Source organism: Ictidomys tridecemlineatus, chromosome 3 (assembly GCF_052094955.1).
Source record: "Ictidomys tridecemlineatus isolate mIctTri1 chromosome 3, mIctTri1.hap1, whole genome shotgun sequence".
In the NCBI taxonomy this organism is placed as follows: Eukaryota; Metazoa; Chordata; class Mammalia; order Rodentia; family Sciuridae; genus Ictidomys; species Ictidomys tridecemlineatus.
Genome location: NC_135479.1, coordinates 76,967,024 through 76,992,698, shown reverse-complemented (window position 1 = coordinate 76,992,698; position 25,675 = coordinate 76,967,024). Strand labels below are relative to the sequence as shown.

Genomic DNA, 25,675 nt, shown 5'->3' with positions numbered 1-25,675 from the left:
GCTCAAGAATAGAGCGCTAGTCTAACAAGGGCGGGACCCAGGTTCGATCCTCAGCATCACATAAAAAAAAAAAGGCATTGTGTTAAAAAAAAGAAAGAAACACAATTCAAATTACTTTACACCATATAAAAGATTACTTTTTTTTAAATTTTAGTACCAGAGATTGAATCCAGAGGCAAAACCACTGAACTACATCCCTAACCCTTTTCATTTTGAAACAGAGTCTTGTTAAGTTGCTTAGGGCCTCCCTAAGTTGCAGAGGCTGGCTTTGAACTTGTGAAATTAACTTAAAGAACTAAATGTTAGATTTAAAACTATAAAACTCTTAGGGGAAAAAAGTGCATTGCATTGGATTTAGCAATGATTTTTCAGTTGTCACTACAAAAGCACAAGCAGCAAAGAAAAAATATAAACCAACTTCAGAAACACAAGTATCATGTTTTCTCTCACATATGGAATCTAGAAACAAACAAACATTAAAAACTACATGAAACTAGAAGGAGAAAGGTACTAGGAAGATGAGGGAAGGGATGGCAAGAGAAGGTAGTAGGGAGGGTGGGTAAAATCAAAGTACATTATATGTTTGTATGGAAATGTCATAAATAAATAAAAGAGATTGATTTGGCTGGGCATGGTGGTTACCAGGTACACATTACTGCTTTTTTTTTTTTTTTTTGATAAGGGAAACAGGAATGGTCCCCACTTATGGGGCTCTAAGGTATGGAGAGAACCTAGGGTTTTTGTTTTTGTTTTTTGTTTTTGTTTTAAGAGTTCAAAGTGTTTTTTTTTTAATTTTTAAAATCTGTTCTAATTAGTTACACATGACAGTAGAATAACTTCTCATTCTTCTGATTGTACATGATGTAGAGTTACACAGGTCATGTAGAGAACCTAGGGTTTTTAGGAGTTTCCTTAATTTCTTTCAATCAATGAAATTTTTCCTCAAGGAGCAAGGAAGTCAGCAATTCTCATATTCTGTGTGATCTTTTTTTGAATTCTTTTTTCTAGTTATAGATGGACATAATATATTTATCTTTATGTGGTGCTGAGGATCAAACCCAGGGCCTCACGCATGAGAGGCAAGCATTCTACTACTGAGCTACAAACCCTGCCCTGCTGTGTAATCTTATACAAAATTCTCTTAATCTTTCTGAGCTAATTATTCATCTATAATATGGGAATAACAAGCTCTTGATGATGAGAAACAAATGGAAAGATGGTGTTGGGGATGTGGTTCAATGATAAGTCATTTGACTGGCAGTCCTGGGTTCAATCCCAGCCTTACAAAAAAAAAAAAAAAAAGGCAAAGGGAAATGGGAATAATGGCTCAAATGCTCTTTAAAACCATGAAATGTATGTACAGGATTATTTAGAGAAAAAAATAGTGTCTATATTTTTTAGTTGTAGATGGACACAATACCTTTATTTATTTTTCTTCATGTGGGGCTGAGAATCAAAACCAGTGGTTCACACATGCCAGGCAAACGCTCTATCACTGAGTCACAACCCCAGCCCCAGTCCAGTCTCTACACTTTCAAGTTAATTCCTCCACCTTTTTTTTTGGGGGGGGGGTACTGGGGACTGAACTCAGGGGCATTTGACCACTGAGCCACCTCCCCAGCCCTATTTTGTATTTTATTTGATACAGGGTCTCACTGAGTTGCTAAGCTTGCTGCGCTAAGGCTGGTTTTGAACTCACCATCCTCCTATCTCAGCCTCCCAAGCCACTAGGATTACAGGTGTGCAACACTGCAACGGGCCTACCATCTTTTTCTAGGGAGAATAGGGTCTTTTCTCTGCATAGGTTGGCTGGTATTCCTGAGACTCAGCTGCACTTGTGTAATTGTCTTGGTTATACCAGTTGTTCTTAGTGGAATTGTATCTGATTGCTCCAGATGGGAGCATGTCAGCCAATCTCAGTAGCCCCAAAGTCTGGTACAGAATTGGATTCAATGAGCATGTATTTTGCCACTGCCCATCCTTGTGCCATAAGGGGATTCCGTTTCATCCAACAGAACCTGGGGATTTATTAAACAAAGACAAAAACCACATAGTCCCTGAGGCTCCTGGGTGAGGCAGGCACATAAACATAATTAAAATACAGCCTTAATCCTGTGAGGACAGAATTATTGGCAGGGTCCTATGAAAAAAACATTTTGGCTCAGATACTTGAAGGAGTCTAATCCCCTGATTGGCCACTCCTTGACCATTTCCAGGTCACCCACAGTCATCATCCAAGGTGTTGTTAATTATTAGATGCTCAGAAATGTGTGATTGTCCAATGTGAGATTGGGCCACTTTTCCTGTTGGCTGGTAAACCTATGCCCCTGTAGCGCCCAATCGTCATATTTTCTATTATGCTTCCATAAACCCAAAGTCCAGTTCTTTTTCTGAAATTTCTTTTTTTTAGTTGTAGTTGGAAACAATACCTTTATTTATTTATTTTTAAATTTTTTTTTTAAAGAGAGAGTGAGAGAGGGGAGAGAGAGAGAGAGAGAGAGAGAGAGAGAGAGAGAGAGAGAGAGAGAGAATTTTTAATATTTATTTTTCAGTTCTCAGTGGACACAACATCTTTGTTGGTATGTGGTGCTGAGGATCGAACCCGGGTCGCACGCATGCCAGGCGAGCACGCTACCGCTTGAGCCACATCCCCAGCCCTTATTTATTTTTATGTGGTACCAAGGATTGAACCCAGGGCCTTGCATGTGCTAGGCAAGCACTCTACCAATGAACCACAATCCTAGCCCCTTTTTTTTCTGAAATTTTTTTTAATATTTATTTTTTAGTTTTCGGCAGACACAGCATCTTTATTTTATGTGGTGCTGAGGATCGAACCCGGGCCGCACGCATGCCAGGCGAGCTTGCTACCGCTTGAGCCACATCCCCAGCCCTTTTTTTTTTTTTTCTGAAATTCTTGACACTTCATTTCATAAATATTGGGCAGATAGTTTTGTCCCTGGAAAAAGAATTATACAATTTGGTCCTAAGAACTTACATCCACATCCACTGAGGAAGCAGACTTATATCAGGCATTAGACCAGTAGTAGTTATACCATTTTAAGAGGTAAGAGCACAGTAAATATTCACTGAAGGAGCTGCAGGAGACACCTTTGCGACTTTTTAGCCCATTCTCCCCTTTATAAAACTACCTACCCCCCAGGGGTGAGTAGTTTGTGTTATGTGTCTTAACTACTAATAGCTGATTGGCCCAGAGAGAATACTTGATTAAAAGTAAGCCAAATCAATTGCATATCCAAGGAATTTGGAATCAAATTTCAAAGACACAGAAATCTCTGAAGCATCCAGGCAGAGGAAAATTGAGGTGAGAGCTCCAGAGGGAGGGAGGAAGGGAAGGACTACAGTTCCTGCCTGTGGGGTCTAAAATATACCCCCATCTCTCCTTATAATCAGAGTTCCTAGTTGTACTTAAAAGAGCTTTTGGACTGGTGTGGTGGCATATGGATTACATGCCTGTAATCCAAGCACCTTGGGAGTCTAAGGCAGGAGGAATGCAAGTTGGAGACCACTTAGCAATTTATTTCCTAAGCAACTTGGGAAGACCTGTCTAAAAATTAATATTTTTATTTTATTTTTGGTATGGGGATAGAACCCAGAGGTGCTTAACCACTGAGCCACATCCACAGCCCTTTAAATTTTTTGTTTTGAGACAGGGTCTCACTAAGTTGCTCAGGGCATTGATAAGTGCTAAGGCTGGCCTCAGACTAGAGATCCTCCTGCCTCAGATTCCCAAGTTCCTGGGATTACAGGTGTGTGCCACCTTGCCCAGATTGAAAAAAAATTTTTTTTTAAGAGAGAGTGAGAGAGGGACAGAGAGAGAGAATTTTAATATTTTTTTTCTTAGTTCTCGGCGGACATAACATCTTCGTTTGTATGTGGTGCTGAGGATCGAACCTGGGCCGCACGCACGCTAGGCGAGCGCGCTACCGCTTGAGCCACATCCCCAGCCTGAAAATTTTAAAACTTTTAAAAGAGGGCTGGGGATGTAGGCTCAATAGTAGAGCACCCTTGGGTTCAAATCCCAGCATCAAAAAAGAAAACAAAAATTCTTATAAAAACTATTGTCTCATATGTAAGCATATCTATAGTTTAAACACACAGATTTTCTAGGTGTGGTGGTACAATCTAAATTCCATTCTTTTCATTTGCCATGCTTCTGAACATATCATTTAGAATATGTCTTAAAATGCTACACAGAGGGGCTGGGGTTGTGGCTCAGCGGTATAGCACTCATCTCTCATGTGTGAGACCATGGGTTCGATCCTCAGCACCACAAAAAATAAATAAACAAAATAAAGATATTGTGCCCATGTTTAACTAAAAAATATTTTTAAAAAATGCTACACAGAAAATGTTGTCACCTTTACAACTTACCTTAATGTTTGTAAAGTATATTCTAACACTATGTGATAAACTACATCTGAAGTCTACTGACTATTGTTGCATATTAACTGGGCCTGGTGGCACATGCCTGTAATCCCAGGGACTCAGGAGGCTGAGGCAGGAGGATCACAAGTTCAAAGCCAGCCTCAACAAAAGCGAAGCACTAAACAACTCAGTGAGACCCTGTCTCTAAATAAAATACAATTTAGGGCTAGGGATGTGCTCAGAGGTTGAGTTCTCATGAGTTCAATCCTTGGTACCCACAAAACAAAACAAAACAAAACAAAAAACCCTGAACATGGATAATTATAGCAGCTTTATTGATAACTGCCAAAAACTGGAAGCAACCAAGATGTCCTTCAGTATATGAGTGGTTAATAAACCCAAATACATCCAAACTACCCATTCCCCCAAAGAAAGAAAGACCTGTACAAAAAAACCATAGAACATTTAAGAAATAAATTGAGGGGTTGGGGATGTAGCTCAGGCGCATGCACAAGGTCCTGGGTTAAATTCTCAGCACCACAAAAAAAGAGAGAGAGAGAGAGAGAGAGAGAGAGAGAGAGAAGAGAGAAAGAAAGAAATTGAAAAAGACCTCAGAGATAGAAAGACTTCCCATTTTCATAGACAGGCGGAATTAACATTGTTAAAAATGATCATACTACCAAAAACAACATACATATTCAGTGAAATCCCCAACAAAATACTGATGATATTCTTCACAGAACTAGAAAAAAACAGTCCTAAAATTCATTTGGATAAACAAAAGACTAAGAAGAACCAAAGCAATTTTAAGCCAAAAAAATAATGCTGGAGGCATCACAATACCTGACTTCAAATTATACTACAGAGCTATAGTAATGAAACTGCCTAATACTGGCATAAAAACACACACATAGACCAATGGTACAGAGTAGAAGACGCAGACAAACCTACACATCTGTAGTCAATTGATCCTTGACAAAGGTACCAAAAAACATACATTGGAGAAAAGACAGCCTCTTTATCAAATGGTGCTGGGACAACTGGTTTCCATATGTAGAAGAATAAACCTAGACCCTTATCGCTCACCCTGCATAAAAATCAACTCAAAATGGATCAAAGACTTAGGAATTAGGAGAGAAAACATGCAACTCTTAGAAGAAAATGTAGGGTCAACACTCCAGCATATAGGCACAGGCAAGACTTTCTCAATAGGGCTTCTAAAGCTCAGGAAATAATGCCAAGAGTTAATAAATAGAATGGCATCAACTTAAAAAAGCTTCTGCACAACAAAGGAAACAATTAAGAATGCAAACAGAGAACCTACAGGATGGGAAAAAAATCTTTGCTAGCTACTCTTCTGACAGAAGGTTAATAAATAAAATACATAAAGAACTCAAAAACTTAACACCAAAAAAATCAAATAACCCAAATAATAAATGGTTAAATGAATTAAACAGACAATTCTCATAAGAAGAAATACAAATGGCCAACAAATATATGAAAAAATGTTCAAAATAATTAGCAATTAAATCAAAATTACACTGAGATTTCATTTCACATCACTCAGAATGACAGTCATTGAGAATACAAATAATAATGTTGGAGAGGATGTTGAGAAAAAGGAATATTTTTACACTGTTCGTGGGATTGCAAATCAGTACATCCACTGTGGAAATCAACATGGAGGTTTCTCAAAGGACTAGGCATGGAACCACCATATGACCTAGCTATACCACTTCTTGGTATTTATCCTGAAGAGCTGAAGTCATCTACTACAGTACTACATGCATACCCATGTTTATAGTAGCACAATTCACAATAGCCAAACTACAGAACCAGTTTAGGTGTCCATCAACTGATGAATAAATAAAGAAAATATAATATATATATATGTAAACATGCATGCACATTGGAGTTTTATTTAGCCATAAAGAAAAATGAAATTAAGTCATTTGCAGGAAAATGGATGTTACATAAAATTTGTTCTGTTAAGTGAAATAAGTCAAACTTAGAAGGTTAAGAATTGTATGTAGGGGCTGGGGATGTGGCTCAAGCGGTAGCGCGCTTGCCTGGCATAGGTGCGGCCTGGGTTGGATCCTCAGCACCACATACAAACAAAGATGTTGTGTCTGCCGAAAACTGAAAAATAAATATTAAAAATTCTCTCTCTCCCTCTCTCTTAAAAAAAGATTTAAAAAAGAGTTGTATGTATTCTCTCATATACAGAAGTTAGAGAGGAAAAATGAAAAAAAATATGGGGGTAGATATGAAATCAAAGAAAATCAAAGGGAAGAGATCAGTAAAGGAAAGAGACAAAGGGGTTGGAGACAGTGAGGGAGAGGGAAAGTTCTGGGGTGTGATATTGGCCAATTTATATTGTTATATTGTATATTGTGTACATGTACAAATATGTAACAACAAATCCCAACAGTATATCCAAATATAATGCACCAATAATAATTAAAAGATCTTATAAAAATTAAATAGGACCCTGTTCCTTGCCCAGCACATGAAACTCAATGAATAAAGGAAAGAATGAACAAGTGAGTGACCTGAAGAAGATGCACCCATAATTTTTAAGGAGGTGAGAATAATTACATTTTGAAAAATTATATCTTCCCATTGTTCCCTCCATCCATTTCTCTTTTCTATTTGTAGCCTATCTTTCACCTCACCATCTACAGGATGTCTTCCCAGATTGTACCCAGCCACCACACCGAAGGTCTGGATCTCCAGACTAGTTCCTCTTTCTCCTCATCTCCTTCTCACCTCCGGAGAAGGAGGCAGACAAGAGGTTCACAAGGAGAGGCATGAGGCCAAGGAGGGAAGATAGGAAAAGGCCTTAGCTTGACTAACTCAAAACTTATACAACATGGAAAGAAAACTAAGAAAGCTGAAAAAATAAAAAAAATGGGACGGGGCTGTGACTCAGTGGTAGAGCACGTGTGAGGCACTGGGTTTGATTCTCAGCACCACATAAAAAATAAAGCCAGGCACGGTGGTGTAAGCCCATAATCACAGCAGCTCTGAAGGCTGAGTCAGGAGGATCGCGAGTTCAAAGCCAACCTTAGCAAAGGTGAGGTGCTTAGCAACTCAGTGAGACCCTGTCTCTAAATAAAATACAAAATATAGCTGGGGATATGGCTCTGTGTTTGAGTGCCCCTGAGTTCAATCCCCAGTACCAATAAATAAATAAATAATAAACAAACAAATAAAATAAAGCCATTGTTTCCATCTACAACTAAAAAAGTGAAAAATGTATGACTGGTTGGAGGAGCAGGGGGCAGATCAGAGGAATAAAATAAAAACCTGTTGAAATTTGTGGGGAATCAGGCCCCCTGCTCCAGCATCCCCAATCCCAGCCCCTAAGAAAGAGGCTAGGATGCTTTCTCTTCTCTCCCCAGGGCCAGTGTCCCAACAACCCAGTGGAGGCATCAGGCTGTTTTAACCCCTCTGGGAATCAGATGCTGTCCTTTGAGGTAGCATCTTTCTCAGGCCACTGAGAGGGTAGGTAGGGGAGTGTAATAGGCCAAGCATTTCCCAGGTGCTGGCTGAATTCTCTCTATATATGCCCCTTTTATTGGGAAAGAGGAGGCGCTCTATCAGGACTGTCCTTGTAACTGAGTTAGCCTTGGATGTGTTATTGAACTTTTTGGAGCCCTAGCTTACACACATTTGTTGATTAGATCATGATGCCTATCTTATAGGATTATTGAGACAATACTTTTTTTTTTAATGATACTGGAGATCAAACCCTGGGCCTCACACATGCTAGGTAAGTGCTCTACCACTGAGTTACATCCCTAACCAAAGAACACTTTGAAGGGTGAAGTTAGGGCCTGGCACTAACTTAGTGACTGTCTGGTGTCTGAACTGAGTGCAGAATTCTGACCCCATCAGGGATTGGTAATTGTAAATTACTGATAAAGCCTCTGATGCTTCAGCATACCCAGACAAAGAGCAGCAGGGGCCTGTTCCTGCCATTTCCTTCTCATGAGTGCTGGTTAAGGGGGAACCATGGCACAGATATAGCAATTAAAAAAAATAAGAAGCCTAGGAAGTTAAGGCAGGAGTGACACTTGAGCTCTGGAATTCAAGGCTGGCTTGGGCAACATGGAAAAATCTTTTTCTTCAAATAAATAAATAAATAAATAAATAATAAAAAAGTCAACTCACCTGGGTCAGGCTAAGTTCTATATCCCCTTAGCTCATGTGATTCTAGAAAACCCTTGAGGCAAGTAATAACTTCTCCAGATTTGTCCCTCCCTCCCTCCCTCCTTCCCTCCTTCCTTGGGTTTTTCTCTAAATAGACTAATTTTCATAATAGTTTTAAGTACACAGCAAAATTAGCCAGGTGACACACACCTATAATCCTAGTGACTTGGTAGGCTGAGGCTGACAAGTTTGAAGTCAGCCTCAACAATTTAGCAAAGCCCTAAGCAACTTAAACCCTATCTCAAAACAAAACATTTTAAAAAAAAAAAAAGGCCAAGAATGTGGCTCAATTGTAAAATGCCCCTGGGTTCAATCCCCAGTATCCCCCACAAAAAGTTAAGTACACAACAAAATTGATCAGGAAATGCAGAGTTCCCATATACCCCCTGCCCTCACACAAACAAGGTCTCCTCATTATTAACATTCTGTACCAAAGTGGTACATTTGTACCATCTTTAAAAAATTGTCTTTTCTTTATGGTATTGGGGATCAAACCCAGGCCTTGGGGATACTAGGCAAGTGCTCTAGCTACATCCCTAGCTCTGACATTTGTTATAATTGATGATCCTCCATTGGCAAAGCTCTATCACCCAAAGTCCATAGTCTTTATTGGAGTTCACTCTTGGTGTTGCACTATGAATTTTGACAAATATATTATGATGACGTGTAGTTTTATTTTCCAATACAATTTTATTTTTTATTAAAATATTATGTGCCCAGTAACTTGAAAGAGTAGGAAAAAAAGCTTACAGGAAAAACTGAGCATCTCTCTTTCCTGTCCTCCTACTTTCTAGCCTCAGGTCCTGGTCCCAGGGGCAGAGTGGCATTTTCTTATGTAATCCTTAGCTGTAGGATGGCCACACTCTTGGCACTCAGGTAATGATCCTGTATCTGTAACATCAAAGGGAACTTGGGACAAACAGCCTATCAGAGCCAAGTGACCAGATTAGCTGAACACACCCTCTGCCTCAAGGGTCAGTCAGGCACCAATAAAATCTTCGAAAGATATTTTTAAGCTAGGTGTGGTGGCACACTCCTGTGATCTCAGCAGCTCAGAAGGCTGAGCCAAAAGGTTCAGAAGTTCAAGGACAACCTGAGCGTTTTTGTGAGACTTTGTCTCAAAATAAAAAGGCTGAGAATTTAGCTCAGTAGTAAAGCATCCTTGGGTTCCAACCCCAGTACCAAAAATAAAACAATCAAAAATAACAAAAAAAGAAAAAAACAATATTTTTAAAATACTCACTGCCTTCTTTTATTTCAATTAATTAATTGTGGTACTGGGGATGGAACCCAGGGGCACTCTCTGAGCCCCAGCCTTTTAAATTAATTAATTTTGGGGTACCAGGGACTGAACCCAGGGGCTTTCAACCATCCCTAGCCCTTTTTAATTTTTTATTTTGAGACAGGGTCTCATTGCTTAGGGCCTTGCCAAGCCCCAAACAAGGCTGAGGCTGGCTTCGAAATTGTGGTCCTCCTGCTTCAGCCTCCCAAACTGTTGGGATTACAGGAGTGTGCCACCACACCTGGCAGCCTTTTCTTTTTTCTTAATTTTTTTTACTTGTTTTATTTATAATAAAGGTCTATTGACAACCCGGCACCTCACACATACTCAGCCTTGCCACTGAGCCACAACCCCAGCCCCACCTGGCAGCCTTTTTATTTTTTATTTTTTCATCTTGAGACAGGGTCTCACCAAGTTTGCGACACTTATCTTGAACTTTCGATCTGGAATTCCTGCTTTAGCCTCCTAAGTTGCTATTTTCAGTAGTTTTTTTGGATGAGGCAAAGTAAAGCTCAACACAGAAAGGCTGCTGGGAGCCAGGCACAGATGTGATCCTAGCTTCTAAGTAGGCTGAGAAAGGAAGGTTGCAAGTTTAAGGCCAACCTGGGCAATATAGCAAGACCCTGTTTCAAAACAAAATAAAAAGGGCCAGGGCTGGGGATGTAGCTTAGAGGTAGAAAGCTTACCTAGCATGACATAGACTTGGGGTTCAATCTCCAAAATTTTGGGGGTGGGGAAGTTTCAGAAAGGCTGTGGAATGTGAGGCTGCCTAAGTGGGCTACAATCATAGCTGTATGGCCCTGAAAAATCATTCTTTGAGATCTTCGTGTAAAAATCAAGGGGGTTGGATAGGAGTCCTGCTGCTGTGGCTAGCAGCTTAGTCTCTGGAGCCCTTCCTGTAAGGTGATGTTTCCTGCTGCAAAAACACCTTGCAACCACCCTCAATGCAGATATTGTTACCCCCAAATTAAAAATGAAGAATTAAGCTGGGTGCAGTGGTGCCTGCCTGTATTCCCAGTGACTTGGAAAGCTGAGGCAGAAGAATCACAAGTTTGAGGCCAGCCTGGGTAACTGAGACTCTGTCTCAAAACAAAAAAAAAAAAGGAAGTAGTTCAGTGGTAGAGCACTGGCCTAACATGCATGAGGTCCTGGGTTGAATCCCCAGTGCTGAAAAAAAAAAATCAATCAATCAATAAATAAAGTAAAATAAAAACCCCTGTTCCTTTTTGGGGCAACAGGAGCAAGGGGCTTACACCCAGGGTCCCATGCATGCTACACTGAGTTACAGCCCTAGTCCCCTACTTTTTGAGACAAGGTCACCCTAAACTGTTCAGTCTAGCCTCATTTAAACTTGTGATCCTCCTGCCTCAGGCTCCTGAGTAGCTGAGATTATATAAATGTTCCACTGCTCCCAGCTAGTTTTTTTTTTTTTAATGCTGTAGATGGACACAATACCTTTTTTTTTTTTTTTTTAATGTGGTGCTGGGGATCAAACACAGTGCCTCACGTGTACTTGTCAAGTGCTGTACCACCAAGCCACAACCCTAGCCCATCCCAGCTCTGTTTTTAACTTCAGGAAAGTGTAGGACCCAGGACTGGGATACAGGACTCCTGGGTTCCAGGCTACCTTGCCACCATTTCCTGGAATAGCAACCTTCTCTTTAAGGGACACAACTAAGCATGTCCACTCAGTCCATAGATTGAGGATTCTTTAGAGCAGGGCCAATGATATATGCCATGTGCTGCATTCTTGTCAGCACAAGATACACAGGGTGCAGGACCAGGCACAGAACAGGAGCTGGAGCTGGAAACCTAACTTGAAACTTTTATTTGGTTCTTCCTTTTTGCTGTGTGTGTGTGTGTGTGTGTGTGTGTGTGTGTGTGTGTGTGTGTGTGTGTGAATTTGGGATTAAACTCAGGTGCACGTTAACCACTGATTGCATCTCTAGTCCTTTTTCTTTTTTTCATTTTTTAACGAGACTGCTGATTCTTGTTAGGTTGCTGAAGCTGGCCTCAAACTTGCAATCCTCCTGCCTCAGTTTCCTGAGTCACTGGGACTGTAGGTATGTACCACTGTGCTCAACAGTCTTTTCATTCTTTTTTTTTTTTTTTTGTGCATGTGTGTGTGTGTGCGTGAAGAATTGAACCTAGGGTTTTACCACTGAACTACATCCACAGCCCTTTTTATTTTTATATCAAGTTGTGATCTTGCAAAGTATCTTAAGGCCTTGCTAAATTTCTGGGGTTGGCCTCAAACTTCTGATCCAGTTGCTGTGCATATAGGCATGTGCTACCACACCCAGCTGTTTGTTTTAAAATCAGATTTCCATTTAAGTTGCTCTCCCCACCTACCACATACAAACCATGATCTTCCAAAGCAGTGATTGCTTTTCCATATTTTATGGAATAGAGATTTTCCCTTCTTCCTGTTTTCTCCTCTGGGTTGGTTCCTGGGGAGGTGGGGGTCTTGTACTCTGGAGAGATCTGTCATTGGACATTCCTGTTTCTTCTAATATTCTTCCTCTCTTCCTCTGAGCAGTTCAACAGCTGCTTTTCTTTCTTTCTTTCTTTCTTTTTTTTTTTTTTTTTGGTACTAGGGATTGAACCCAGTGGTGCTTAACTATTGAGCCATATTCCCAGACTGTTTTATTTTTAATTTGAGACAGGGCCTTGCTAAGTTTCTGAGGCTAGTCTTGAACTTGCAATCTTCCTGCCTCAGTTCTCCTGAGTCAGTCTTTGGGATTACAGGAGTGTTCCAATGCACCAGGCCAGGGCTGCTTTTCAGTGTAGCAGGATCTGGTAGCATGGATTTTCCCAGGAAATGGAATATTCAAATGGATGATGGATGGCACTGAGAGGAAGATTTGGTCCTAGATCAGGGGTCTTAATCCCCTTTCCATGGCAATTCCATATGGACTCAGTTGGATCAAAGGTCCTCCCCTCTCCATGGAGATCTCAACAAAGGACCACAACTACAATGCCCCAGCACATCTAACCTTTTGGCAATGACTGATGCCTGAGAAACTGTTCTCATCTCCAGTTCTATGATAGATCCCCTCATCTACCTCAATCTAAGGCTGGTCTAGTGATTCCTTTCAGGCCCCACACTCAACCATCTAAAGGCTGCTTTTGAAGTCCTTCCTCCCAGTGAGTCATGCCCACTTGTCCCTGGTTGTCCTCTGGTCCAGTGGGAAGGCAGACAGCTTTGTGACTTCACAAAAATCTATCTTGTGACAAGACTGATCCTGGTGAAACAGGAGGTGGGCAGAGGGAGCTCTCCCCAGGAACATCATGTAACTTTCCATAGAGACACCCCCACCTCTAAGGGAATGAAGAAGAGCTGCCCTGCGGTAAGTGTCCAGGTTACCCTCTATGACTAGAAATGCCTTTCCTTGATGACTTTGGCTTCCAGGCCTAGCTGGAAGTTCCAGGCTATGTTGCCAAATATATCTCAGAGGTCCAGGCCCATGGCAGCCAGGTTTCTGGAGGGGCAGAAATTATTCCAGGTGATGGTGGTGGTGTATGCCTGTCCTTCAAACTGAAGTTCAGACCAACTTCCTACCATTAGACAAAGTCATTCTTCTCTAGGTCCATTTGAATGAAGAGAACTGATAGAGTGGGGATTGAATCTTCATTAGGGTCAGCGCCAGCAGTTATTTCCCAAAGTACATTCAACCAGAGATCCCTGAATCCCATAGAAAGGTCTTGTAGCTATATATAAATATTGCCAAAAATCCAGGGGCTTGTGGGAACTTGATGGCCAGTATAGACTGCTCTCCACTGTTGTTTCCTCATGAATCTGAGGCAAAAAAGCTGGGGATGCTTGCTTCTAAACTTCCCTGCACCTAGTCCCCAAACTTTCAACTGTACCTGCAGTATGGTCTCTGGGAAGAGCAGGTCCCCAGGAGTTAGGAGGATAATTGCCTGCCTTATTAGGGGATTAGACAGGCCCAAGGAAAATCTGGAAGGCAGAATTTAACTCTCTTCAAGCCCGCTTTGTGCTGGGCTTGTGAGGGTGGTCCAGGGCACACCATCTCTGAAAATTTCCTTTGGCCTCTACTTTGATTATGACATCACTATTCTGCCAGAGAACCAAGAAAGTTAAGAGTTCTGTGCAAGGATTCCAAATGTGGGCTTCCTCCCTGCAGGAGAGCAGGGTGGATAGGCTGGTTTGGGAGGAGTGCCATGTTTTATTTCACATTCAGAGGGGTCCTTGACCCCTTCATCCTTAATTAGCTGTAGCCCTTTCAAGAGTAAGGAGGCCTAGAGAAGATTCTCCTGCCTCCACTCTCTGGCCTTTTCAGTTTAGGATCTCTAATGGAACAGGAAGTTGGACAGGTGATCAAAAATGGCTGTTCCATTACTTTTCAGTCTTTCTGAAAATGTGCCCCGGGATTTTTCTGGTATGGAGCTTTTTTTCTTACTTAAATGCAGAGAGCTATGCTGGACTTGGTGACACATGCTTTTGCTTTTACTCACAGCAACTCAGAGGCTGAGGCAGGAGGATCACAAGTCCAGATCAGCATTGGCAACTTAGCAAAACCCTATTTCCAAAAAAAAAAAAAAAAAAAAAAGGCAGAGGGCAGTGGTATAGTTCAGTGGTAGAGTGCTCCTGGGTTCAATCCTTAGTACCCCCCCACATATTAATTTAATTAAATTTAAAAATGCAGAGAACTTGAGCTTCTCCAGACAGCAGTAATGGGAACAAAGAGAATCCATCCAGGGCTGAGGGAGTCCTAAAGAATTCCAATAGGTACAGTGAGAGACCAAGAACAATCAAAGGTAAGAATAGCTATCACTTACCTAGCACTTACTATGTGTAAGGGACACATTAAACACTTTACATTTAATTCTCATAACACTGCTGGAAAAAACATGCTATCCTCATTTTCCAGGTAGGGAAATTTAAGTTCAAGAGAACTGAAAACAACCAAGGTTCTCAGCTGGTAAATGGGAACACCAGTAACGGAACCCAGGCCTGTCTGTCTGCAGACCTGGACTCAACCACAGTGCTATCCATTCCCCCACACTCCAAAAGAGTAAATGATACTATTTTTGCATCCCTATCCATCAGCAAGGGTGTTAGAGAAGGCCAGATGCTGGAAATTTGAGCCTTATATCATTCAGATCATGTTTTTAGATAAGGAGTTGCTTAGATCTTTGCTTAGACCTAGCTAATCTTTAACGAGACTCATTGGGGAGCAACTGTTCTGATTTGCTTCTTACCATTTTGCAGATGATTAAAGTGAGGCCCTGGGGGCCACAGGAGGGGAGTCCTTGGGGTCTGTGGCTGAGCAGTGGCTCTGAGGTAGGGTTGACAGATAAAATACAGATTCAGATAAAATTTAATTTCAGATAAACAATAATTTAAGTGTACTAAATATTACATGGCTTCTCTCTCTGGCTGGGAACCTGGTTCATGGAAACTGGGTAGAGATGAGAAATTGAGGCCACTGCCTCATTTCTCACTTGAATCTCTGGCCCCTTTATGAGAGCAGGAGGTGGAGGCTGACTTCTGGAGACTATAGCTGCTGCATCAACTGGATGAGGTGGGGGCTTAAACTGTTGTCTTTTCTTTTTCCTTTTTTCTTTGTTGGTATATGAGATTGAACCCAGGGGTGTTTTACCACGACCAACATCCTCAGGCCTTTTGATTTTTATTTTGAGACAGGGTCTCACTGAGTTGCTTAGGGCCTCGATAAGTAGCTAAGGCTAGCCTTGAACTTGCGATCCTCCTGAGCCTTTGGGATTACAGGAGAGCACTACTGTGTCCTGCTTACACTGTTGTCTTTTTGGAGCCTTATCTGCTTTCTCTGTAATCTGAGTGTGGTAAACATGGATGTAATTGATAGGAGTTGTCACTTTCCATATCTCTTGGAGAAGGGGATAGTGTTACCTCTACTAATTTTTCTGGAGAACTGATGAGGCCCCCCAGGCAGGGGAGGGTACCTGGTGAATGGTTCAGACTTTCTGTCTAGGCTGAAGACTCTAAACCTGGTAACCCTGATTCTATTCTTAGTGGTTCCAATAACACATCTGGACACTTGCAGTATCTTGTCCAGTTAACAGAAGAGCACAAGTGATTGTGGGACAATGGCCTCACCTCCCAATTCTTGGGAAATGTACAAGAAAGCATGGAGTTGTTGGGGTGGCACTAGGGTCAGGTGAGCCTAGAAAGAGGCACCAGGAAAGAATCGGTTATAGAAAGGTGGGGAGGGGAAGAGAGTGAGAAGGGAGGTGTAGCTTGAAGTCCAGAGGACCTGGTATTATGGATTTTCCAGCCCAGGGAATGGACAGCTTGGGATAGGGACAAGTAGAGCATATCTAAGATTGTAGCCCTGGTCCTGGGGCTAGGTCTGGGCCCTGATTACCCTTTTTCTGCTGCTAGGGAGCCCTATGAGCATGACTCCTCCCCTTTTCAGATGGGAGTTTCTTTATCAGGCATATACCATAAGGAGGGAGGGACAGAAGGGAGCAAGGCAGGACAGAGTCCAGAGATATTATGTCAAAGAGGCCAAGAAATCTCATTCTGATGATTTAGAACTGAATGTGCCAGAACCAAGCTTGGTGTGGACCTGGATTATCTGTAGCTTTGTGTTTATATATGCATAGGTTTGAAAGTATTTGCTGTAAGGACTGGTACCTAACACACAAGTGTACATGTCTGTTAATCTGGCATGTGTGAGTAATACTTACTCTTTGAAATGTGCCATTGAGCACTCTTGGAATGTGTGTGCACCTAGGAAAGCCTGGGTACTGCCCCTTTCCCTTCTCAGGATATGGTTCTGGGGATGCCTGCAAGTGTGCAGCTGTGTGTTTGGGCGGGGGCTGACAGGGATAGAGGGCTGCAATAATTAAAGTATGAGATTCTTGAGGGAGCTGCTGCTAGACAGGCCCTGTATGTCTCCTACTTTTACTTTCCCAGTCTCCTAGGTCCTGACTTCTTCAAATTCCCTCCTTGATGCCCCTGGCTCTCTTCACCAACCCAGGACCCCAGGCTGGGTTTCTATAGGAGAGCAGTGCCATCTGGTGACAAGCTGAAGCAGTGCCAGGAGCTCTGGTGAGTTGCACTTTGGGATCCTACAGAGGCTCTTTGAGAACTTCAGGCAGTCACCATGGGATGGCTAGACCACAGACAGAGGAGGACATCTAAGTTTGAGAACTGCATTTCTATGCATCATTGGGTTCATGGCCCAAGGAGGCATGGTAGGAAATTTGTCTAGAGTATTGGAGAAAAGGCATAAGCAGGTTGAGCCCAGCCTCTGGACACTGATTCAACTGTCTGGATTCAGATTTTTCATCTGTAAAAACCTGTTAACCATACCTACCCTATGGGGTGGTAGTGAAAGAGTGTGGCTAAAATACTTGGCTTAGAGGCAAGCTTGCTGTAAAGTCAAAGTAAATGGTAGTGGCCATTGCTGTTATAGGCAAAGTTCAAGAAGCCCAGAAGGAGAGCTGTGTGTTGTGGCAGAAGGGGTTGCAGAAAGGTGACATGTCTAGCACACATTCTAGAATCTGGGCCTTGAGCAGCTGCTCCAAGTTAAACATTCAAATGAGGAAAGAAGATCTCTCTGGAAAGAGGAAAATGAGATCTGGGAATGGAATCAAGAGACCCAATATCCAGGTTTATTACTAACTATGGAATCTGAGTATGGCAGCAGACCATGGGAATGCACAGAAACTTGCTCAGACTCTAAGATGAATTGTGGGATCTTACTGAGATTCTGGACAATTGTGGACTTAATGTTTATCTCTCATGCTCCCACAAAGGATCTCTGAATCAAAGTCAAGACGCAGTTCTGACTCTGCTGCTCATTGGCTGCATTAGTTAAGACATTTACTGTCTGAGCCTTACTTTTCCCAACTGTTAAATGAAGAAATTGAATTAGATGACCTTTGAGGTCAGTCCTGCCTGCCTTCATCTATTTTTCTTTTTTGGTTTTGAGAATTGAACCCTAGGGGTGTTCTAACCCTGAGCTACAAGCTCTTTTCTTTCTCCCTGCCTCGCCATACTGGGGATTGAGCCCGGGGGCTCTACCACTGAGCCACTTCCCCAGCCCTCCCACGCCCTTTTTTTCTTATTTTGAGACAGGGTCTGAGGCTGGACAGGAACTTGGGATTCTCCTGCTTTAGCTTCTAGAGCGACTGTTAGGTGCATACCAGCACACTCAGCCATATATGGGCTTTTGATTTTTCATTTCTCTTCTTCACATATAGTAACTGGCAATAAATATTAGTTGATTCCTACAGGATATGTCGAACAGAAAGACAAAAAACCAGAGACTTCTGTATGAGTGCTGTACTTTCTGATATGCTCATGGGAAATATTTTCTTTGTTCCTGGTATATTCGAGGAATGATATGGGAAATAGGAGAATAACACAGAACCTCTTCGCTGACACATAGCGCAAAATAAAACACTGAAAAAGTATCAAGCAGTACAGTCCGGTTGTAGAAGAATCGAGTCCCTTTTCGCTTCCGTCTTCCCAAGCAGCCAATGAGTACAGGGCAGTTTGGCTTCAATATAGAAAACTACATGTCCCGGCAGCCAATGCGCGGGACGAAGAGCTTATGCGCCAATCGGCACTGGCGTCCCTAGACGCGAAACTTCATTTCCCAGGCGTCCTCGGGGCGCTTCGATTTTCTTTTTTTTTCCACCCCCCCCCCTCCGCTCTTTCAGGCGTTCTACTCCCGCCCTCTGCTCGCTATCCTCGCGCCAACTCGGCGCGCGCGCACTCGCGCGCGGGGCACGTAGCCACGCGAATGACGCATAATATGTGGGCCGCTCTGGAGCCGTGGTCGCGCTGTGTGTGTGAGTGAGGGTGAGTGAGTGCGGGACCTGAGGCAGTGTGTGTGAACTGTGTCCGCTGGCGGGGTCAGGGGGAAAGCGGCGGAGCCGCCTAGGAAGGTGAGTGGGGAAAGGAGGGAGATGGCTCTTTGGGAGGGGCACAAGGAAACGGCACGCAGCCGGTGGAGCGGGAGAGTGGGCGCCGGACTGGGGGAGGGGCGGCACCTGCTTGGGCCGCCGCCGGCGGGGAGGGGGCGGGCCGCGCCGCTGGAGTGGCCGGGCCTGGGGCCTGACAGGACTTTTTCTCCGGATTCCTGGCCTGGGGGCGGGGCCTCCAGTTCTTTCTCTAGTCCCTTAAGAAGCTTCCCGAGAGTAACTCTTCCGCCCGGAGTCGGGGGCTGGGGTGTGCCCGCCCCTACCTGGAGGCGGGGGGCGCCTTTCATTTCCCTTGTCACCTCTTTTCTGCCAATTCTTGCGTCTCCGTTCCGTACGGTCTGGGGGGTTCCATCTTCTTTGCCGTACGGCGGCCCCCTTCCCGGACTGTGTCTCCGCCTCCAGCTCCAGTCACCTGGGCGGGCTCTCCCCTCCCTCGGCCTCGTGCCACCTCCCCCTGCACCCGCCCAACTCTTGGACACGGCGCGGGGGTGGAGCTCCTCAGTGACTCCTCCCACCAGTGACGGAGGCGGGAGTGTAGGGATAGGTTTGCGGGTCCGGCGCCTAGGAGGCAAACCTCGGATTGCCCGCCAAGCTCCCTTGGGATTCTGTTTCCAGGGGTTGTAGTTGTTTTCAGTTGTGATGTCCGAGAACTTCTCTTCCGAGACGGTTTCTGTCTCGCTTCCTCTTACTGCAGTGGTATAGTTGAAGAAGTAGTTTTTGAAATGTTTGTTGTACTTTTTGAGTTACAAAAAGTAACAATTACGTCCTGTTGCTCTCGTTTTTTCCCTACTACCTGGTGACTTTTCAGTGAAGCCTTTTAATTTGTCTACATGTTTTAATTATTAGTTTACACTAGCATCTTCTTGTTGGGAACGCTTTGTTAATATTTAGAGTGTGAGGTTCATTGGTTAGCGTCATCCTGAATTTTTTTTTCCGGTTTATTGGAGTTTACCTTTAAGGTTTATGTAAGCTTGTTTATTTAGACTTTAGGAATTGATTTAGTGTTTTTCTGAAGGATTTGGGTTTTAAATCATGGCGGGTATTCCTTACCCATTTTCGAGTGGTGGTGTATTTTTGGATATTAAGGTAACAGAATTTGGGGAACGTAGGGAAATCTTTTCGTATTCAGCATCTTTTGCTTAGTTTGCTGAGCACAGTGTTTTACTGTTCTACTGGCGTGCAGTTATTAAATTTAATAGAGGAGAATGAACCATGTATTAAATTGAAGTGATTTGAATTGGTTTACTACCAGTTGTATTGTTTTTGTAATGGAGATGGTCATGTACAATAAGATGAAGTTGCACATGATCTCTTATGTCACAGGGATTATTAACTTTTTATGTGAAACTCTAGTATTACATGCGCCCCCCCCCCCCCCCCCGCACGGGAAATTGAACCGGGGTGCTCTAACATTGAGTTACATTCCTAGCCCTTTTTAATTTTTATTTTGAGACAGGGTTCCCTTAATTTGCTGAGGCTGGCCTCCAAATTATGATCCTCCTGCGTCAGCCTTTGGAGTGGCTTGTATCACAGACATGCACATCCAGCTTTTGCTTTTTTTTTTTTTTTTGAAGGTACTGGAACCATGCCCAGTGGTGCACACCTGTAATTTCATTGGTTTGGGAGGCTGAAGTAGGAGGATTGCAGGTTCAAAGCCAGCCTCAGCAATGTCTCTGAGCAACTTATCGAGATCCTGTCTCAAAATAAAATATAAGAAAGGGCTGGGGATGTGGCTCAGTGGTTAAGTGCCCCTGGATTAAACCCCTGGTCCACCCCCCCCCCAAAATAAATACTGGATTTTGAACTCATGACTTCTGTCATGCTATGCACATGCTCTACCACTGGGTTACAGCAGTTTTAACAAGGAAGGGTGCTTATAGATATTTGTTTCAGGATTGTAACCTTCCTAAAGGTTTTTTTTCTTGGATTCAGGATCAGACCTCCCCATCTTGCAGCCCTGGGGATCAAACCCAGGGTTTCATGCATGTTGGGCCGGCACTCTTATCACTGAACTATATCCCTAGCCTCAGAATCATTTAAAAAATTTTTTTTTGTATTTATTGATGGACAGAGTGCCTTAATTTCATTTATTTTTTATGTGATACTAAGAATTGATCCCAGTGCCTCACACGTGCTAGGCAAGCATTCTGCCAATTGAGCTAAAGCCCTAGCCCCACAATCAGTTTTTTTTTTAAATACATTTTTAATTGTAGATGAACTCAATACCTTTATTTCTATGTGATGCTGAGGATTGAACCCAGTGCCTCACACATGCTGGGCAAGTGCTCTATCACTGAGCCACAGCCCCAGTCCCAGAATAAGTTTTTAAAATGGACTTTATTTTAGACTTTGGGATAGTTTATTCTGAATAGTATATTAGAAAAGAAGACATTCTATAGTTTAATTAGAAAGTTAGGAAAGGTTTTAAAATATAAAGGTGAGAGTCAGGTTTGGTGGCATATGCCTGTAATTCCAACCACTTGGGAGTCAGAGACAGGAGGATCTCAAATTCAAGGCCAGCCTTTACAGTTTATTGAGGCTCTCAGCAACTCAGTGAGACCCTTTTTATTTAAAAAAATAAAAAGGGCTGGGGATGGAGCTCAGTGGTAAAGTGCCTCTGGGTTTAATCCCCAGTACGTACACACACACACACACACACACACACACACACACACACACACAAAAGATGTGAGGTTAAAAAAAAGTATAATGAAAAGTCTGTCCTCTATCTTTATCTTAGTCAGTTACCTGCCTTAATATAATATTATTCATTTCCTGTGTGTTCTTCCAGGGATGTTTTGTTCTAGGGGAATACACTTTTTTTTTTTTGTCTTCATACATGTATTTAGGGTTAAGATGTTCATCTCATTCCACCATCTTTCCTACTCCCAACCCCATCTCTTCCCCTCCCTCCCAGGGGGATACACTTTTTAATTCACAGTAGGTAGTATGTTATACACAAAACAAAAACACTTTGCTTTCTTACTTGGCAATTATTTTGATAGTTGCTCTAAATTAGGAAAATAAATGGTTCTCAATTTTTTCTAATTCCCCTTTTGTGTTGGAACCCAGGGTTTTGTGTTCATGTGTACTCTCACTGGGATATACCTCTAGCTCCTCCAACTTTTACTTTTAATTTGTTTTTATTATTTTTGTGACAGGATATCCCTATATAGACTAGACTGGCCTCAAACTTGCCATCCTCCTGCCTCCACTTACCCGGGAGCTAGGATTACAGGCCTGCCACATTGCTTGCCTCTACCTTTTTATTAGGAAGATATTCAAGCTTTTTAAAATAGAAATTTTGAAAGAATAATAAAATAAACTGGTTATCTGTTATATTCTGTATATGTGTAGAGTTAATGTATTTTTTGTAAACATTTGAAAATAAATTGGAAGCCAGATGGTGCATGCCTGTAATCCCAGTGATTTGTGAGGTTGAGGCAGGAGGATTGCAAGTTTGAGACCAGCCTGGATGCCTTAGTAAAAAGGGTTGAGGATGTAATGTAGCAGTAAACCATCCTTGAGTTCAATCCCCCAGTATGGAAAAATGAATAAATAAACATATATATGTATGGAAATTTGCATGATGAAATTAACCACTAACCATTTTATTTTAACTTTATATGTTATTTGGTACTTGGAATTGAACCTCGGGGTACTTTACCCATGAGCCACATCCCCAGCCCTTTTTATTTCTTATTTTGAGACAGGGTCTCTCTAAGTTGCTTAAGGCCTTGCTACATTATCGAAGGTGGCCTTGAATTTGGGATCTTCTGCCTCAGCCTCCCATTTGCTGGGATTACAGGTATGCATCACCACACGTGGTTTACCACTATTCATTTTAAAATGTACAATTAGGTGGCATTTTGTATGTTGATGGTGTAGTGCAGTCTTTACCTCTTTCTAGTTTCAAGCCAGTTTTTATCACTTGAAAAGGAAAATTCTTACCCATTTAGCTATTATTCCCCTTTTCCTTTTCCTCTTATCTCTGACAGTCACTAGTTAGCTTTCTGTAGTATGTTGATTTACTCCTATTCTTTTTTTTTTTTTTTGGTGTCGGGGATTGAACTGAGGGGCACTCGAGCACTGAGCCACATCTCCAGCCGTATTTTGTATTCTGTTTAGAGACAGGTTTTCACTTTTGCTGAGGCTGGCTTTGAACTCACAATCCTCCTGCCTCAGTCTCCTGGTGGAATTACAGGACCCAGCTGATTTATACCCATTCTTGATGTTTCACATAAATACAATCATAATGATAAATGTGACCATTTGTATGCTTTTTTCACTTAACATGTTATTTTCTGCACCCAGCTGATTTATACCCATTCTTGATGTTTCACATAAATACAATCATAATGATAAATGTGACCATTTGTATGCTTTTTTCACTTAACATGTTATTTTCAATGTTCATCCACATCTATAACATGTATCAGTATTTCATTTCTGTGACAGAAGAAATATTCATTGTATGGATATGCCACGGTTTGTTTATTCATTTATCTGATGATGGACGTTTGGGTTGTTTCCATTCTTTAGTTATTTTGAATAAAGCTGCAGTGAACATTTGCCACACAATTTGTTTTGAATTCTTTTGGGTGTATAGTAGTGAAATTGTGGGTTATAAGGTAATTCCATGTTTGTTTAAAAAAAAAAAACTCTCAGGGACTATCAAACTTCCATAGTTGAGGTACCATTTTGTATTCCTGTCAGAAATGTGTCTTCTCCTTTCTTCACTTTTTTGCTGGTGTTTATATTTTCTGATGTTGTGATTATAGCCATTCTAGAAGATGTCAAGTGGTATTTTCATTGTGTGTTTTTTTTTTTTTATGGTGCTGGGGTTTGAATTGAGGGCCTCTTGCATGGTAAGCACATACCACTGAACTGCATCCCCAGCTTCATTTGCCCATGCTTATTTATTTATTTAATTTTTGATACCAGGGATTGAACCCAGAGGCACTTAACCACTGAGCCACCTCCCCAGCCCTTTTTATTTTTTATTTTGAAACAGGTTCTCGCCAAGTAGCCTTGAACGTGGAGTACTTCTGCCTTAGCCTTCTAAGTTTCTGGGATTTACAGGCCTGTGCCACTGCACCTGGCTAATGCAATTTATTTTTGTGGTGTTCTTTTTTCTTTTTGGGTACTGGGAATTGAACTCAGGGGTATTTGACCACTGAACCACATCCCCAGCCGTATTTTGTATTTTATTTAGAGACAGGGTCTCACTGAGTTGCTTAGTGCCTTGCTTTTGCTGAGGCTGATTTTGAACTCGGGATCCTCCTGCTTCAGCTTCCTGAGCCACTGGGATTACAGGTGTGTGCCACTGTGCCCAGCTTTCTGTGGTGTTCTTATATCCTCAACTTTGCTGAATTTGCTTATTAGTTCTAACAGTTTTTATGTGGATACTTTAGGATTTTTTGTATATAGGATTATGTTATCTACAAATAAAGATCATTTTATTTTTTCCTTTCCAACTTGGATGGCTTTCTTTTTCCTTCATTGTTCTTATGAGAATTCCACTACAGTGTTCAAAAAAAGGGATAAAAGTGAGCTTACTTGTCTTGCTTCTGATTTTATTTACTTATTTTGGTACTGGGATTGAACACACAGGGGTGCTTTATCACTGAACAAATCCCCAGCCCTTTTTATTTTTTGTTTTGAGACAGAGTCTGCTAAAGTGCTTGGGGCCTCACTAAGAGGCTGGCTTTGAATTTATGACCCTCTTGTTTTTAGCCTCCTGAGTTACTGGTATTACAGGTTTGTGCCACCATACCTAGCCTTTTTTTTTTTTTTTTTTGGTGGTATTGGAAATTAAACCCAAAGGCCTTCTACCACTGAGCTGTATCTCTAGCCCCCCCTTTTAAAAAAATTTTATTTTTGAGATAGAGTCTCATTAAGTTGCCAGGCTGGATTATTATTATTATCACAAAAGGGTCAGATATTTTTTTGTGCATTAGTGAGATGATAATTTTTTTCCACCTTCATTTTGTTATTGTGGTGATGATATTGATCAGTTTTCATATGTTGAACCACTCTTGTAATCTGGGAGTAATCCTGGTTGGTCATTGTGTGTAATCTTTTTTTTGGTGGTGCTCAGGATTGAATCCAGGGTCTTGTGCCCGCTAGGCAAGTACTCTACCAGCAGAACTATATCCCCAGCCCTCATTGTGTGTAATCTTAATATTTTATAATGTTCCCTACCATATGGTTGAAGTTCTTTTTTGTTCTTAGTTTGTTCTGTATTTAGTCTGCTAGTATATTTTTCTTTGGAGTTAATGGGTAGCTCATGTGACATGAATCCCTACTGGCTATTGGAATTGCCTCTAAAATAAATATTTGTACTTTGGAGAATTGGTGGTATTTTCTTTTACGTGTTTCTTTTGGTCTTATGGTAGATATCTTTAGAAGAGTTAACAACCTTGGATCAGTAAGTAATCCTGTTCTGGTGTGAAACTTCTTTTATAGAATGATTGGTAAAAATATATACTTTCCATGGCAGGATCTGATGTTTTGATCCGGAAGGCTGCTTTGGCAAAGAAATTGATTCCATGAACCATCTAAACATTTTGGGTCTCATTTATCCCCTTTGGAACGAACTCCTTTTAAACCTTTGCCATTTGGTGTCTTATTTGACTCCTCCTAAACCCATTCAGGTCCCTGTCCTTCATCATTCTTTGGCTTATCACTCAGTCCAGTAACTTCTACCTATCTTCCAGTCTCTTTTTCTCCTTCCAGGAAATCAGATGTAAGGGAGGTTAGGAGACAGAAGGACAAATAGGCTCATTTATTTTATTTTTAGTTGTGGTACTGGTGATTGAACCCAGGGACATTTTACCATTGAGCTAT

General features: G+C 41.9%; 2 protein-coding genes across 5 annotated transcripts in view; one reads left to right on the top strand and one right to left on the bottom strand.

Annotated features, from left to right (window-relative positions):
* The window catches only part of Rad54l2 (RAD54 like 2), a 144,673-nt gene extending 125,430 nt beyond the window's left edge, over positions 1–19,243 (bottom strand). Inside the window, exon 1 of the mRNA XM_078043265.1 lies at positions 19,090–19,243. The gene's annotated coding sequence lies outside the window, so the exon portion shown is untranslated. The remainder of the gene's footprint in view (positions 1–19,089) is intronic.
* Dcaf1 (DDB1 and CUL4 associated factor 1) overlaps positions 18,625–25,675 on the top strand; it is a 70,025-nt gene continuing 62,974 nt past the window's right edge. For 2 of the 4 annotated variants that reach the window (XM_078043264.1, XM_078043262.1), the window contains exon 1: positions 18,625–18,790. The gene's annotated coding sequence lies outside the window, so the exon portion shown is untranslated. Of the gene's footprint in view, positions 18,791–22,539; positions 22,635–25,675 lie in introns of all 4 variants that reach the window. The other 2 variants (XM_078043263.1, XM_005326969.5) reach the window with 2 other exon arrangements.